Here is a 16,615-nt window from a genome sequence, read left to right as displayed (position 1 = left end):
GTCTAGAATGGCTCAACAGGGCTGTGCTCCTTCCGGGGGCTCTGGAGAAGAACTCATTTACTACCCTGTCTAGCTTCTAGAGACTTCCTGCTTGCCCAAGCTTGCAGTTCCTAGTGTCACACCAGATTCTGCTAATCTGAATTTGACCCTCCTGCCTCTGTTTACAGGACCCTGTGATAACACTGGGACCACCTGGATAATTTCCCCCATCACAGACTTGTAAAATTAATCACCAGTGCAACGACCCTTTTCCACGTAAGGTAACATGTTCACAAGTTCCAAGAATTAGGCAATGACATCCGTGGACAGTCATTATTCTGCTTGCAATAGGAGAGGACTAACACATGAGGGAAAGTGGTCAATGATTTAGGATTCGTGCTTTGCAAGGACACTTGGGACTCATCCCAGTGGTGCTCTGGGAATAGCCCCTAAAGTCCAGACACAGCCGTACCTATAACAAACAATGCAAAGATGCCAGAACTTCCTTCACATAAAGGGTGAGGGGCTCCAGCTGTTGTATACATTACAATGAATATATTACACATAGCCAGAGAAACCGTCACTTGACTATGTTATAGAGGGGGCAGTGAATTTGCATCAAGCTGAGGAACTCAGGCGTGGGAGAACATCATGTGCAGGAGACATTATCTTATCCCTCGAGGTTGCTCACTGAAAACCCAACCCTGAGAAATGGCTCAGGTGAAGAGTGGTCAGGAGCTTGCCCTCTTGGCACACCCAGGAGGGACAAGCAGGATCCCTCAGGAACAATGGCAGCTTGCCTCTCTCAACATAGCTCTGATCGCAGATGCTACAGCAGATGCAGTATTTTAAACAGACCCCATCCTCACAGCTTCTGGCGTTTGCTATGTGGCTTTTTATCTGGCAACTGCTTTCTTCTCTGTAACCATCGTCAGGGAGGATTTGGAACAGTTTGCCTCTAAATGGCAGGAACAGCAGCACACATTCATTGTCTTGCTCTGGGGCTGTGTTACTTCTCCCACTGTCTTTCATAATAGTGCACAGGGACCTCAGTAATCTTGACGTTCTAAAGAATAGCATGTTGGTTTGCTCGCTTGTTAGCATTGTGCTAATTAGACCTGGTCATCAGGAAGTTACAAGTACCCTAATTTTTTTTTTTTTTTTATCACAACACATGTATACCAGGATGTGGGAGATAAACTCCATGGACACTTAGAATACTTCCATGCCAATAAAACGTGTAGTGAAAACTACAGGTTTCAATCCTGCTTGGACACTCCCCTCTAAGGAAAGGGAAAGTTGCTGCACCTTGCATCTCCTGCCAGTAAGAGTAACTGGTTGGTTGACATCTGGATTTTGAAGGCCACATGTATCTTATCTATGAATATGTTTCTGTGAGAGGGATTTTCCCAGCTGTTGGCTTCTCTGCTGCCCCTACCTCGGAGTTCCCAGCCCTTCCTCTCCTTTCACTTTGCAGGTTTTCCCCTTCTTTTTCCCCAAGCCCCAATCTGTTCTCCATTTCTCAGCAGTTGCAAGGGGTCTAGATTCATTTTCCTTAGCTTAAATTGATGTTAAGCACGAGGCACACTTTCTTGCAGATTTTTATGCCACCTTATCAAATGTGAAGTTCACCTCGTAACGTGTATCATGCACAAAAGAGTAATTAATGGAATTACACTGTTTTATTTTGCTAACTTAGGGATAAATATTTTTCTAACTAGTTTCATATTAGTATTTACCACAGCAGAAGTCCAAGACACAGTAGGGTGCTTTTCTGTATTGGCACTAGCTCCCCTATCATTTAACTTTTTAAGTTTTCAGTGCTTGGTTTTTTCATTTTTTTACTCCTGTTTAAACTTTACGGAGGCAAAATTTTTGGTCTTAAACTTATAGATGATGAATAGCTAAGTGTTATACTGACATGTTTAAGAAATTAAAAATAATAAAATCCTAAAAGTATCCTAAAAGATGACAATAGGAGATTCTGAACTTTAAAAAACAGGACTGACCTGACACATGCAGGGAATGAGCAAGCAGTTGAACAGTTAAGCATTGCAAAGCTGAATTGGGGACATCCTTTGATATTTTTGATGTTATACCACTCAAGAGCTGACACTTTTTTTTAAATATAAAAATAGGTGCTTTTTTTGGGTAAAGTGATTTTCAGTCTATTGTTTAAAGTTCAGATTATCCTGCTTATGTACTTGTGTATGACAGTAGATTTCACTACACTAATTTATCAACTTAGAGCTTGGTTTGGCTTATACACCCAAAGGGTAAATTCATTTGTGATGCATTGCCTGTGTATTACTAATATAAGCATCTCTTTTTCCCTAAAACTAGTTCTGTAATATTTTTGTTGGAGTAACAGATGCCAGCTTTTTTTTTTGGGGGGGGGGTGGTGAGGGAGCTGGAGCATGAGGGAAAGTACTAAGCAAGGTGTTCTGAGGAAGGATTGTGCGATCTGAGAGGTCTGATGTTGAGATATGCCACAGGGATCTCCAGCACCGCGTGGGTCACAGCACACAGCTCTCGAGTTCGGAAGCAAAGTCATTCCCTCTGTGAGCCAGAATAACTTTGGAAAACCTCCCTCAGTGCACTGCTGGTCACTGGTAGAACCAGAGCCCATGGCATTCGTCCCAGAAGAGAAGGAAGTGTGTGCCGTGTGGAGAACTAAGTCTGGTAGAAAAAGAATGGGAGGGACCTCTTCAGATGAGAGCTAGGAATCTACTTTGACTAAAGAGAAATGCTCATGTTGATACATAATGAGAAATGGTTAATAATTTGGATCCTCTGGTAGAAGATGCTTCATGACTGAGACGTTGGGACTCCATTCAGCAGTCAGTGGAGAATCACTAGGTGTTTTCGGTGTCAGAGGAGGGTGATTAGAATTCAGTGCTGGTGTGCTCACTGAGTTGACTATCAACACCAATCTCAGATTCCTGTGGTCTTTCATAGGGATGGTTTTCGTTACATTCTGTATAGATTTTAGGAGAAAATGACTTGACTATTAAAAACTTGCTTCAAAATAAGAAAGTAGCTCTTCCTCCAAATTCAGCAATTTAATTCTGCTTTTTCAGCACAGATCCTTGTTTCGTATAATTAAATATGCAGCTTTTAAAAAGTAAACGTGTAATTTAGGAAATAGAAATCACATTTAATTTATAAACTCTCAGTAGACTATATTATCAGAGAAGCAAAATTGTGATTGGTGAATTTTATTTTCCTTAGATTGATATCACATTATTTTGTTTCAAGTTTTTATTTAAATTCTGGGTAGTTAACATTTAGGATAATATTGGTATTTTCAGTCTTTGTTATCTGGCTTAGGTCAACCTTCTTTATTCCAGTATCACTGTTACAAGTCCTGTTCCTAGGGAGACACTCAAGGCCCTGTTCAAAACCTAGACTGAACTTGATGTGCATTTTTACCTTTCTTTAGGTTGAATTCTTACTGTTACTTTAACACCTGTCTTGTTTTATTCTTGATATCTGTTTTGCTCTGTGTAGGTTAAATCTCTTTTACCCTATACATCTGATATAGAGAACGTTATAGAATTGAGGTTCCTTCTGGCCTACATAGGACACAGGATGACCCAGATAATGAGTGAATACTTCTTTGTAGTTCACAGAACTAATATTTGTATGTAATGAACCATTTAAGTGCATCTCTACAGTAGAATCTAAACTGCAGCCCTACCGACAATGGAGTCTAGTCTTCCAGTTCTTAACACGTATGGGAATGTTAGAGGGGAAGAACGGTACTGAGTACTAATAGGCAACCTTTGGCAAAGGAAGGTAGGTGAGATACTGAAATTTGACTTTGAGGAATTCTTTTTCTCAAAAAGAAGTTCCAATTTTCCACAAAATGACAACAAAGTAAAACAAAATGCACTTTATTAATGCTTAACATGAAATTAAAAGGTCATAAAATTAGGATATTTAATATACGGGGCTTGGTGAGACATATGAAATATTGGTTTTGAAGACTGACGAGGGCTCAAATCCCAGCCCCGTTAATTCTTAGCTGTGACTTTCCTTCTAACCTTTACTTTTTCCTGTGATCAATATTAGCTGGAAGTACAGGTAGGCTAATTTGTTCTTGATAGTATTTCAAGAACAGAAGAAAAAATCTAGTACAGACAAAGGTCTAAGGATTTTTAATGTAAAGTTTGAAAAAAAAAATCTTTTAAAGATTTTATTTATTTATTTGCCAGAGAGAGGCAGAGCGGAAGCAGGGGGAGTGGCAGACAGAGACAGAGGGAGGGGGAGAAGCAGGCTCTCTGCTGAGCAGGGAGCCTGATGCAGGACTCGATCCCAGGACCTGAGCCGAAGGCAGATGCTTAACTGACTGAGCCACCCAGGCGTCCCTAAAGTTAGAAAAATCTTAATGATTTTCCTTAAATTAGAAAAAACAAAGCTAACATTAACTTAGATAATTATCAATAAGTTGGATTTCGTGGTAAATATAGTGGTATAGCTGTGTTTTTATTTCTATTAGATTTACTCAAAAACCCATGTATGTTTTGTCACACTTATTATAGATTATAGTTAAATAATTTGTATTGAGTTAAGAAATAACTGTGTTGTAGAAAATACATACTTATTCTCCCCTTGGAAGCAGTTAAAATATAAGTTAGAGCAAGTTATAGCTCTATCATCAAATAGCTTCATACCTCACTTTAAATAAAAACTAAGGTCCTGACAATGACTTACACAAAGGAAGGTCATTCAAATCAATACGCCAGAACATTCTAATTAATGCCTGTTATCTCTACCTACTGATTAATAGTAGCCATTTTCCGAAGTGTCCTGTTCAAACAGTAATAGTCCCCCTATTTATGAGGCATTCCATAATCTGGCCCCTGTAATCTCTCAGATCTCAGCTTCTAGTCTTCAACCCTTGCTTATTCTTCAGAAGCAGAGGCTTTCTTGTTATTCCTCACACATACCAGGTAGGGCCCACCTCAGGACCTTTGCACTTGCAGTTTTCTTTGCCCAGCATGCTTTCCCTCTATATCTGTGTGGCTCACTCTCTCACTTCTTTCACGTCTTTACTCAGTGAAGCCTTTGCTGTCCATCACACAGTCATGCTATTCAAGAGTGAAAATTCATGTCATGTTTATAAGGAGAATCATTAATTAAAATACTAACTAAGTATATAGATTTGTTAGCCAGGTAAGTGGAAATGGTGCAGTGGGAACAGTAAGGCAGTACAGAGGTAGCAGCTTCAGAGAAGGGCTTCTATCCTTAGGGTTGGAGAAGAAAGGGAAAAGACTGGGATTATTAAACCATGGAGCATAGAAGATAAGCCTTGCAAAGCTTGGTCCAGATTGTTAAGGGCAGAGTGCTGCTTAACCGGGTGGTGGTGTCATTAGAGGAAGGGATTCATGGAGCTAGGCTTAGAGCATCTCTGAGGAGAAGCCACCACCCGGCCCATGCAAGTAGTTTTCTGGGAACATGGCAGTGTGATAAGACTGGTTCTGCAAATGCTGGGGAAACAAAATAAAAACTGGCTTTAAGTTCTTCAGCTGGAATGCTCTCCTGCTGGAGTAAAGCATGGCTGGAAGGACACTGGTAGAACCAGGAAACAAGAAGGAAGTGAACAGGAAGTAGAAAGTCCATTCTTCCTTCTCTTATCTTAGTTTCCTTCTAGGGAAGCTTGGTGGGCCCTGCAAGGAGCCTGCTAGCTAAGTAGGGAGGTGGTTTGCAAAGTCGTAGCTTCAGCATTACCAAGTAACATACAGAAGGGTGAGTTTGAAGCTCAAGGACAGATGTTGAATACTTACCATAGCCAGGCTTTCTAAAACTTCAGTACCTTTCCACATTTCCTCTTTCCTACCCTGCTTTTTTTCTTGTTAGTCCTTCCTCTTTAAGTGCCATATCGTTTTACTTTCAGTGTTTATTGTCCATCTGCGCTATTAAAATATAAGCTTCATAACAACAGTGATCTGTGTATATTTTGTTCAATGTTTTATCCAATCTGGAAAAATTCCTGGCACAAAGGAGGTCATCTATTTTGAATATTTATATGAATAATAATATGAAGCAACAGCTAGTTAACATATATTTAGCCTCAAAATAGTATTATGTACTAATATATTGTCACCCTTATAAAGAAATCAGTATATAAACACATTAAACAACATGCCCTAGGTCACATACCTAGTAAGTTGGAGGGTCAAGATTTGAGTCAAGGCAGCTGGCTCTTCTGAAACCTGCAGTCTTACCTACCAAGCCAAACTGAAATTGCAAACAAAAATACTAAATGCACTCTTCCAATTATCTGCGCTTCACAAAGTCTAACTATAATATCCCAAAGCATTACCTTATGTCAACTACGCACAGGCCTAATGATTAAGAAGAAATAATGTTATTGGATTTATCTTTAAAATTCTAGCCTTAAAATGACGGGTAAATATAATTGGCAATAGTGTGCCCTTTGAAAGATGTCACCAGCACTAATAGAAGGAAATTTCTCAGGGCTTAAATAGGCTTGCCGGAGTCACAATTTCTTTGGAACAAAGCCCTCACTTGGTTCAGTAAAAACAAGAATTCAGCCCACAACAGTGGTGCCTTCATTAATGTGATGTCAAAGTGTTTGCATTATTAGTCCAGTCTGCCCAGTGTGGTGCACAAAAACTTCTTCCAACCCAAACCTCTATTTCTCTTGTGATTAATATTTTATTAAGCATTAATAAATACAAAAAGAGTGCCTAGAAGGAATACAATAACATTCCTCTCCATAGTCACAGAGGGAGATAATCTTTCTTGATATACAGCATATACACACTACTGTAATATTTATCTTCGTTTTTCCCTCAAATTTTAAAACTGTCTCAGAACAAAGAGTTTATTTAAAAAGACAGTGCATCTTATTAGCCAAATGGAGGAAATAATTCAGTTTCAAATGGCTTGAAATGCCTTTTAAAATCTGTTACTATGTTTCTTCATCCAAAGATGAAGGGGTGTCCCTGTGGCGCGTCTATACTCCTGTGGAGTGAAGTGGGTTCTGCGGGTCACTGTTTGAGGAACAGAGACTTCAGTCCCCATTGTGGCTTTGGATGTCTGCCTTGGGACGTATAACTGTATGCACTTCCAGCATCTTTCTTTACATTTACACGTCCTCTTGGAATTTTTCCAGGCTATGGAAGTTTGTGTAATTCTATCAAGATTACAGATTCATAGATTATTCTGGCCATTTTAGTAATGCTAGCCGTTATTTACTGAGGAAAGGGCATGTAGCTTAGTGTGCATATTTTACTTTGAAACGTGCCAACAAATCTATGAGGTGAGTATTCTAATAACTGAGGACAATAAGGTCTGGGGCACCTGGATGGCCCAGGAGGTTAAGTTTCTGCCTTTGGCTCAGGTCATGATCCCAGGGTCCTGGGATCTAGCCCCACGTCAGGCTCCCTGGTCAGTGAGGAGCCTCTTCTCCCTCTCCTGCTCCCCCTGCTTGTGTGTGTACTTTCTCTCTGTCAAATTAAAAAAAAAAAAAAATCTTAAAAATAAGGTGCAGGTTTATAGGGTTGAAATATAGGACCAAGGCCACCCAGATGGTTGGTGAGGGGGTAGGAAGAGAACATTGCTGATTCCATGGCCTTGTTCTTAACCTCGAGGGCATAGAGCTAGAGTGGCAGAGGGATGTGAGATGAGGATGTTTCATTTAAAATTCCATGTTGTTAATGACATTTATTCTCTCTCTGCGATGATACTTAGTATCACTAATGCAACAACTTTCCTTTGTAGATTGGGATTATTCTCTCTCATAGATCAAGGATGAGCAAATGATAGGGTGGAGGAAGTAGATGGAATCAAGTTTATGGCCGCTTCTGTGGGGCTTCTGAGGGGCAGCCAGTACAGCCAAGCATGCGCTCACTTTTCTTGCATCCCCAAAATGTGGGATGAGTCTTACCTCTCATTTTGAAGAAGTTGCCACCCCCCCCCCCCCAATTCACACAACTGTGGCTAATAACAGGAGTCCTGATGACTGACATAGCCTGTAGCAGTGTGTGCCCGTTGATGTGACTTCCAGAAATAAATGTTCCGTGAGAGAATCTTTTATTTATTTTGCATATTCTAAGCAATAAAACCTACGTTGAAATACTTGGTATATAGTAATGGATCTACTGGGAAAGAAGGGGTGTGGGAGGGAGAATGAAGGGAAAAAAAAACCATGTTTTAAAACTTAAATTATAAGGATAAAATGATTTACTGTACAGAGTTGAACTCCTTGAAATGAAAACTCTTCTAAAACTTTAGTAGCAATAGACTTAAATAGTATCAGTCATCCACTTTCTATGTATACTTCCAGTTCCTTCTCACCAGAAGGTTGGGGCTAACACTTCCTCAGTGAGGGGGTCTCTCTTTTAGTTTAAATCAAAGGGATTCTATTTTCAAAGTTATCCCAGGGATGTCGATCCTCTTGTATTTGTCCTATTACTGTCTATGCTGAGATGGAGATTTTTCAATTGAGTCCAATTGTTATTGAGTTCTCCATCTTTGAATCTGAAAGTGCTCGAAGCTCATTGTGTCTCTGAAATGCTGAAAACCTGCTGGAGGCTTTTTTGACTTCTTAGATACAGGAATGATAGACTGTACCTTCCACACACTCAAATTTTTTCTGTCGTGTGTGTGGGTATGTGTACCTGCCTGAAAGCTCTCTTCCCTGGACCTAAAATAATAAGTTTATTTTGTTCTTTCTCCTTCATTAGGATGATTCATAAGTATCACACCTGAACTGAAAAGAGGCACCCCATTGTACAAAGTCATGACTGATTCTATAAAATTCATTGTAATCCTTTGAAATCAGCATCCTAGAGACAACATTAAATGATCTAATTTTTCTTGACTTTTTAATTTTAGGAATACCCTCCTGTAGTTTTCAGAATTCCTAAAGAGTATATTTAAAACAATTTCTTGGGGCACCTGGGTGGTTCAGTCAGTTAAGCATCCAGCTCAGTTTTGGCTCATGTCCTGATCTCAGGGTCCTGAGATTGAGGTGTCTGCTTGAGTTGCTCTCTCCCTCTCCCTCTGCTCCTATCCCCGATGCTTGTGCTCTCTTGCTTACTCTCTCATAAACAAATCTTACAAAACCCACAAAAACCAATTTCTTTCCCCCCAAAAAGTAAATTTTAATAAATATTATTCTGGTTGGGATATTACAAGGAAAAGACATTTAAGAAAAATTTTGGGTTATTTCATTCATTTTATGTAATTATTGGTGCATATGTATGTATTTTAGTACTGTGTATATATATAAAATGTAAATGCTTTGAACTCTTTTTGTAGATGGGAGAGTTTTATGTTCAAGAACTAAACTGCACTCAGTTGAAGAGTATCTCTCGGAAAGTGTTGACTCTTGGCATCTGGTCTCTCCCCTGAACTACGAAGTGGTAAGGTTGATAACGTTTATGATTTATTTTATGTCTGATACACTTTTTAAGAAAGGAATTTGTGGAGGTCATTTGTGTAGTGTATAATGGCTTACTTTTAATCACAGTGAAATTCCTTTGAAGCATTTCTTTTAAATCTTGCTGTGCTGGATTTGAAAGAAGAAGAGTAGGTAAGTGTTAGTCCTGGTTCTGGTCTTCTGTGTGGCTGCCTTGCCTTGGCTATCAAGTCTAGCGGTGACTCTCGTGACTAGTACATGGCAACTGTTGTGATCTTGAAATCGAGAGGATTTAAACTCTCCATAAAATGTCGGGTGGATGTTTAAGTAATGAGAAAAGGTCCCGAGAATTTGTTTCACTTTTCCTAGAAAGGAGAACCTTGACTCTCAGGGAGGGGCAGTGCCAGCTATGTTTGGAGATGAGATTAGTGTTGTTTGATAACAGGGTAGTACACATTTACAACAGAAACTGAAGAGTATATATTTCTGATAATGTTCATTAAAATTTCTAGCGTAATGTACTTTATCAGAGCCTCAAATACAATCCGTCGCAAAAACAAACTTAGCAATCTCCTTGGTACTCTGCTCCCACAGGAGGCTGCATTTATAAGACTTTTGTATACGCTACAGGCCAGATTTCTGTTCTGTATTAAAAATCTGAAGCTAAAGAGTGTATTTATCCATAATTGATGCCCCCTATAGCAGAACATTTTGTTAACATTCAAGAAATCTAATGACCTTGAACATTTAAATTAATGCTTTAGTGAACTTTGATCTATTCTCTTAAAATTCTGCTTTGTATATTTTATATTTATTGAGACCAACATTGCACCTCTACTCTGTGTAAGGCAGGAGCTGCAAAAAATTGGGAGGAACAACCCACATCCAATTATTTTTTAAATATTTCCTCATGAATTTGGTGTTTTTGGTAGATAAAATGTCATATTTTCAAACATGATGTATCTTATTTATTTCCATAATAGTTGGAGTAATTTATACATGCAAATATATATTTGGACGACTCAATAGGAGGAAAGAAATAAACATCTGTCAAGACTGTTAATATTGTGTAACCCTTGTAAACATTTCAGCAAGTCTTTCAACTGTTCTGGGAATAATTGTGCCCTTGTAAGTTTATGATCAAGGGTTTCAGTAAAAATGTTTGTCATGATGAAATGCAGCCTATTCTTCAACAGATTATTGGCTCTTTTATGTTGCCATGGCTGATTCTCCGCCTTCTTTCCAATGCTATTTGGATAGACAGTTTCTTCAATGAACCAGGAAGTATAAATTGGAAATATATTGAGCAAATTGTTCAAGGTGTCTCGTTCCAAAGAAGGAATAATTTCTCTGTTAATATTTTATAGCTTCATGCTAATGAGGAGATTCTGTAGCTAGCAAGAGAGCAATTTAGGCCACAAAGTAGAAGTAACTTTGTAACTAGGAGAAGAAATGAATGCTGAAATCTTTGCTGGAATGTTGTGGGCTTTTTCAATATTTTCAGCCTCTGCTAATAAGGCATCCCGCTTAGTTATCAGTCTACTTGGCCCTCACTAGCTCAAGGCTTGATTTTAAAACCTGAAAATCTTCCATAGTTAGAGGAGAGATGGGATGAGGCAGACGCACATTAAAGGAAACAGTACAAATGAGCTCTGTTAGCAATGATCAAAAGCAAAATGTGAAGAAATTTTAGCAGGAAGAGGAGGGTTATCCTTTTCTCACTTGGGCTAATGATTTTTTTTCCTTTGCGTTCAACTAAGGGTCTCACCTCAAAGCCCCTGAGTGGGAGGTTTTTATTCTTGTTTTGGTTTTAAATTTTATCCTCAAAATGAAGTTTCTAAAATATATTAACAATGTTGAAAGAATAGTGAATTGGAAATTTAAGAGCTGACCATCTTTTTTTGGGTTATGTCCCCCCCGACTAGCCGTGTGACTTTGGGAAGTGACCTGACATCCCCTGCATAGAGAGTGTTTTCCCTAGAATGAGAACACGGCACTAGGTTTCCTTCCTGTAACATGAATTCATATTTCTCTGGGATTATATCATCCTGTAACTGTTAAAATGTTGTCTTTTCTGTCTAGAGGGTTCATTTACTTATGCTTGCCTGATTTAGCAACATGATATGGGATCATCATACATTCCATTTCAGTAAATATTTCTTTTTTATCAAACGGGTAGTAACTCTGCAGCAATCCTTGCTAATCTTATGAGCCATGTGATAGATGGACCCATTATTGATGACACTTCATAGGAAATGCAGATGTTGCTGTTTTTCCACAGACTTTGATGTTCTAATCATGACCTTGAAGAAAACTAACGTGATACCATTTTCACACGCTGGATTTTGACCTCGTAAGAACAAACGCACAAAGTATTTGTTCCGTTTCTCCGAGATGCTTTTGAGTATTTCCCCCAAACTCATCTTGGGAGATATTTTAGTAATTGTGTTGCACAAGAATTCATACAAACATAACTGAAGTTTTGGGTAAGAGATAGTAATATTGCCAATTTATGAGATGTAAAGATACAGGAACTCCTGTAAGAGTATAATATATGAAATAGAATATTGATACTATAGTAAGTCATTAAATTGAATTTGTTTTACTTGGAAATTCTTTGTATATTGGATATTACTTTAGGATACTGGCAAACTTTATAAAAGTAAATTTTCAAACTGAGGTACATATAGCTTTGAGGATAGAGAGTACATGAACAAGGTTAGTTTTACAAAATTACATTATCAGATGAAGTTAATAGTTGATATCAAACATACATGCACACACCCCAGTACAATTTCATATGATTATTAAGTATTTTTTCTAATATATCCAAGGACAGAGGGTAATGACTGTTGTTTTATTCTGTTATTATTCTCTGAGAGTCATTAAATGCAGTGCATATTTAAATAGCAGACAAAGGTGTAAGACAGCCAGTGTGTTAATTTATTAGTGTTTATAATTATTTAATGCACAGTATGGATTATGGAGAACATTTTGTAAAGCATGTAGCTATTCCTGGGAGATTGGAGACATCTTAATGGCAATGGATGGCTTTAAGAAAAATAATCTTCAAGGGATTTGCTTAGTCTATTATGTGAATAGGAGTGACTTTGACCAAGTTACTGTAAAAGCTAATTATCTGTGTTTTCCTTTCTCCCTATGGCTATCATCCTGAATGAAAGACACACTAGGCAAATGCAAGTTTTGTTATTGCTTTGCATCAGTGCAGAAATAGTCTTAAGGATGATCATTAGGGGCGCCTGGGTGACTCAGTCAGTTAAACATCTGCCTCTTGGTTTTGGCTCACGTTATGATTACAGGATCGTGGGATCCAGCCCAATGTTGGGCTCTGTACTCAGCACGGAATCTGCTAGAGATTCTCTCCCTTTTCCTCTCCCTGCTCACATGCACTCTCTCTCTAAAATAAATAAACTCCTAAAAAAAAAAAAAAAAAGTGATCATAGGCCAGTCCCTTTCTTGATTGGAGAAACCTGGTATATTTCTCTTGTGGATCAGCATGGGTGACAAGATGACCACATTCATGCTTAGAGCCAGTGGCATGTATTGAAGTGCGTCTAAAAGAGAGGCCAGGTATTTGACAGAAGCAAGTCATTGTATGAAGGCTACATATAAAGGCTCATATATCATAAGCCCTGGAACGTAGGGATTTTTTTTTTTAGACACTACCTACCTCGTGTGTTTTTAAAATATGACTTAAGATATTCTTTTTATCATTGATTTTGAGCAATTTGATTATTGTGTGATTATCTGCAGTTTCAATCATCTTGTTTTTGCATTTATTGAGATTCATGGGTCTGTAGGTGTATAGTTGATCATATTTGAAAAGTTTTCAGCCGTTTCCTCCAGCTTTTTTGTTTGTTTTTTGTTTTTTTGTTTTCTCTTACTGCTCCCCTTTGGGGGTCTCCAGTTGCTTATATAGTGGACCATTTGAAGTTGCCACTGATTGATGGTGCTTTGTTCATTTAAAAAAAAATATTTTCTGTTTTATTTGGATAGTTCATATTGCTATATCTTCAGGTTCAACTATCTTTTCCTTTACCTAATTTGCCTTTAATCCTATCCAGTATATTTACCATCTCCTATATTACAGTTTTTATCTTTTTATTTCTTTCATGTCTCAATTTGTTAACCATGTGAAATACAGTTAGTGTTTTAATGGCCTTAGTTGGTAATTCTAACATCCGTGTCAGTCTGTTTTGACTGATTTCCCTCCTCACTCTCAATATGGGTCATTTCTTGTTTCTTTGCATGTCTGGTAATACTTGACTGGATTCCAAACATTGTAAGTTTTATATTGTTGGATTCTGGAAACTTTGTGTCCATATAAATACCTTGAGATTTGTTCTGGGACACTTATTAAATTTCTTGGAAACAATTTGAGTCATTTGAGGTCTGGTGTTTAAGATGTCTTAGGTGGAAGTTGTGTTTAGTCCAGGACTGATTATTCCCCATACTTGGAGCAAAACTGTCCTTGTGTCTGAACCCAGCACCTTGTGAATTCTCAATTTTCAACATGGTCAGTGGGAACAGGTGTTATTCCAAAGTCAGTGTGAGCACTAAGCATTGTAACACCTAATCTCGCTTGCTGCTTTTTCTGACCTCACACATTTTCTTCCCCTGCATGCACTCTTCATCAGTTTGTTGTATACTTGAAGAAATTCTCAGTAGATCCTTAGAATTCTTCCTGTTGCAGCTCTTGGGTAGCCTGTTCTGCAGTCTTTGGCCATTTTGGTCTCTCTGGACTCACAGTCCCATTGTCTCAACTTTTCAAAAACATTGATGAAATACATTTGAATGAAAGGTAAGTTGCTCACTCAAGTCCAGATACGAGGACAGAGCTCCAGGAGGTCATAAACAGCTATTGCTGAATGTCATATGGTTGTGATCATGTTTTTTTGTTTTTGTTTTGGTTTTGGTTTGGTTTTTGATAGCACTGCATGGCTACTAACTAATGTGCAAGAGGAAAAATGAATATTTAATTGAGGTGAAATGTTATGGTCAAAATAATTGGTGAAGCAGAATCCAGCTCCCCGTTTCTTTGGCCAAATTTGGGATATATAAAGTATTGGGATTTGAGGTAAAATTTTAGGTATTATAACTATTATGAAAATAAGTATAGATCTAACCTTTATCATTTGAGAATATGTTGACTTTTATTTCTTTAAAAATCAATACTGCTAAGTTACCATAAGTAATTTGGCATTTCTGTGGGATGATAATCTCATTAACTCTGGTGGAATTGCTACTCCTCACCTTAAGGCCAGTTTATGGCTGTTCTTTCAAGGGAAAATATATAATGCAATGCCCAGTACTTACGATAGGACCATGGGATTATGACAGTTAAGGAATCTGATTATCAAAATGATTTAGTTACTTGCTCTAGGTTCATGTAGAGCTTGGTGATAAAGTCTTACAACAAGTTTTTGTTTGTTTTAAAATATTTGGCTTATTGTGCTTTCCCATTCTTCATCATTCTATCATTTCTTGTGTGTCCCTTTGGCTATAGCATTTAGGAGCAGTACCTTTATTAAACAATATTCTTTAGCTTTGGGTAATGATTTATTTTTCATATATTCTTCAGAAACTCTTTGAAGGTTTCTTTATTTGCATAAAATCACATTATCTTACTCCCACATCCAACTAAATAAAAATTCTTTTTCTTCATGTATTCATTTAATTGCCAAGAATATCAATAATATTTTACGTATGTTTTCAGTATCCGTAACAGATTTGAGTATTGCAATTACAGCAACTCACAACTGAAACAATTTTTATTTTTATTTTTTTATTTTTATTTTTTTTATATTTATTTTTTTTTAAGATTTATTTATTTGACAGAGAGACAGCCAGAGAAAGAGGGAACACAAGCAGGGGGAGTGGGAGAGGAAGAAGCAGGCTCCCAGCAGAGGAGCCCGATGTGGGGCTCGATCCCACAATGCCAGGATCACGCCCTGAGCCGAAGGCAGACACTTAATGACTGAGCCACCCAGGCGCCCCTGAAACAATTTTTAAAGACTAGTACATGCTATGTTTGTTTAAAAACAATTTAAACAAAATTAGTATATGATATAAAAAGTTGAACAGGGTTTTTTAATGACTATTTCTACTTATCCTTATATATTCAATTACATTTCATAGTAGAAAGATCTTATAACATTAACATGGAAAAGCAATCTATAAAACTTATTTTAAAAAGTGATGGATAATATAAAATGAATATTATTTTAAAGATATAGATGAACTAGCTAGAAAATAAAAGAAATTCCTCTGGGCCAACAATGAAGATGAGATGAAAAGCCATAATGGTGAGAAGTCTCTCTGGCTTTAGCTGTCCTGGGAGCACTGCCAGTGTCAATATCAGATAGACCTTCTTTAATTATCATATAGGGGGAAGGGGAAAAGACAAGGTGTTGAACTTGATGTAAAGCATGAAGGTTTTCCTGAAATTCTCTCAGCCAGTTTTATTGAAGGGCTACAATTTCAGTGAAGAAATGTAATTGGAACTAATTCTGGTCACTGTCAAAGAGACAATACAAAATCTTGTCTGTCTTCATCTGATTGCTGGAAAGGATAAAAATCACACCTAAGAATTGGTAACAAGAGACTTGCTTTCAATTTCACGTTCAAATATGCAGTTTCTGTGTTTTGCAGGAAACTTGAAGCTAAAAAATTAATGAGTGTGTTGGGTTTAAAATAACCTAGGACACCTGACAAAACAAAAATAAAATACTGTAGAAGAACACACACTAAGATGCTTTCACAGTTTAATTCAAATCACATGAGAAGAAAAGTTTCCGGGAGCAGGGTTCAGCAAAAGAACCAACAGCAGAAACAACCTCCTATTTGCAGTCATTGAGTTAACACCTGTGGACTCTGAGTATATTTGCATTATCAATGAAAGAAAAGGGAAAATAAGCACATTAGGAATATACCAGATCAAAAAAAAAAAAAAAAAAGACATGGCAGATTTAAGCAGAAACAAAGAGAAATGAGAAATTTACATTTAAAAAGTAAAAAAAAAATTACATCTAGATTCTTTCAAATGCAGTGGCTGGATTAAACAGGAGGTTAGATAGTACACACAGCTGAGAAGTGAGTAAACTGGATGATAGAGACGTAGTAAGTTGAAATGTGAGGATAAAAGATAAGCACAAATTTAATAAAGTTGCAGAACGGCAAGTGTGATTCAAAGAGATAATGCATGAAGCTTTTCTAGAGTTG

At 37.6% G+C, this 16,615-nt stretch overlaps 1 protein-coding gene across 5 annotated transcripts in view; it reads left to right on the top strand.

The window, feature by feature from the left end:
* Positions 1-16,615, top strand: part of SOCS6 (suppressor of cytokine signaling 6) — an 828,170-nt gene that overhangs the window by 570,429 nt on the left and 241,126 nt on the right. For all 5 annotated transcript variants that reach the window (XR_015727576.1, XR_015727573.1, XR_015727574.1 and 2 more), the window contains one exon: positions 9,274-9,377. The gene's annotated coding sequence lies outside the window, so the exon portion shown is untranslated. The remainder of the gene's footprint in view (positions 1-9,273; positions 9,378-16,615) is intronic.

Source organism: Ursus americanus, chromosome 19 (genome assembly GCF_024610735.1).
Source record: "Ursus americanus isolate L20-20 chromosome 19, mUrsAme1.1.p, whole genome shotgun sequence".
NCBI lineage: Eukaryota > Metazoa > Chordata > Mammalia > Carnivora > Ursidae > Ursus > Ursus americanus.
Note: the sequence above shows the minus strand (reverse complement) of the source record. Positions and strands in the feature narration are given on the sequence as shown.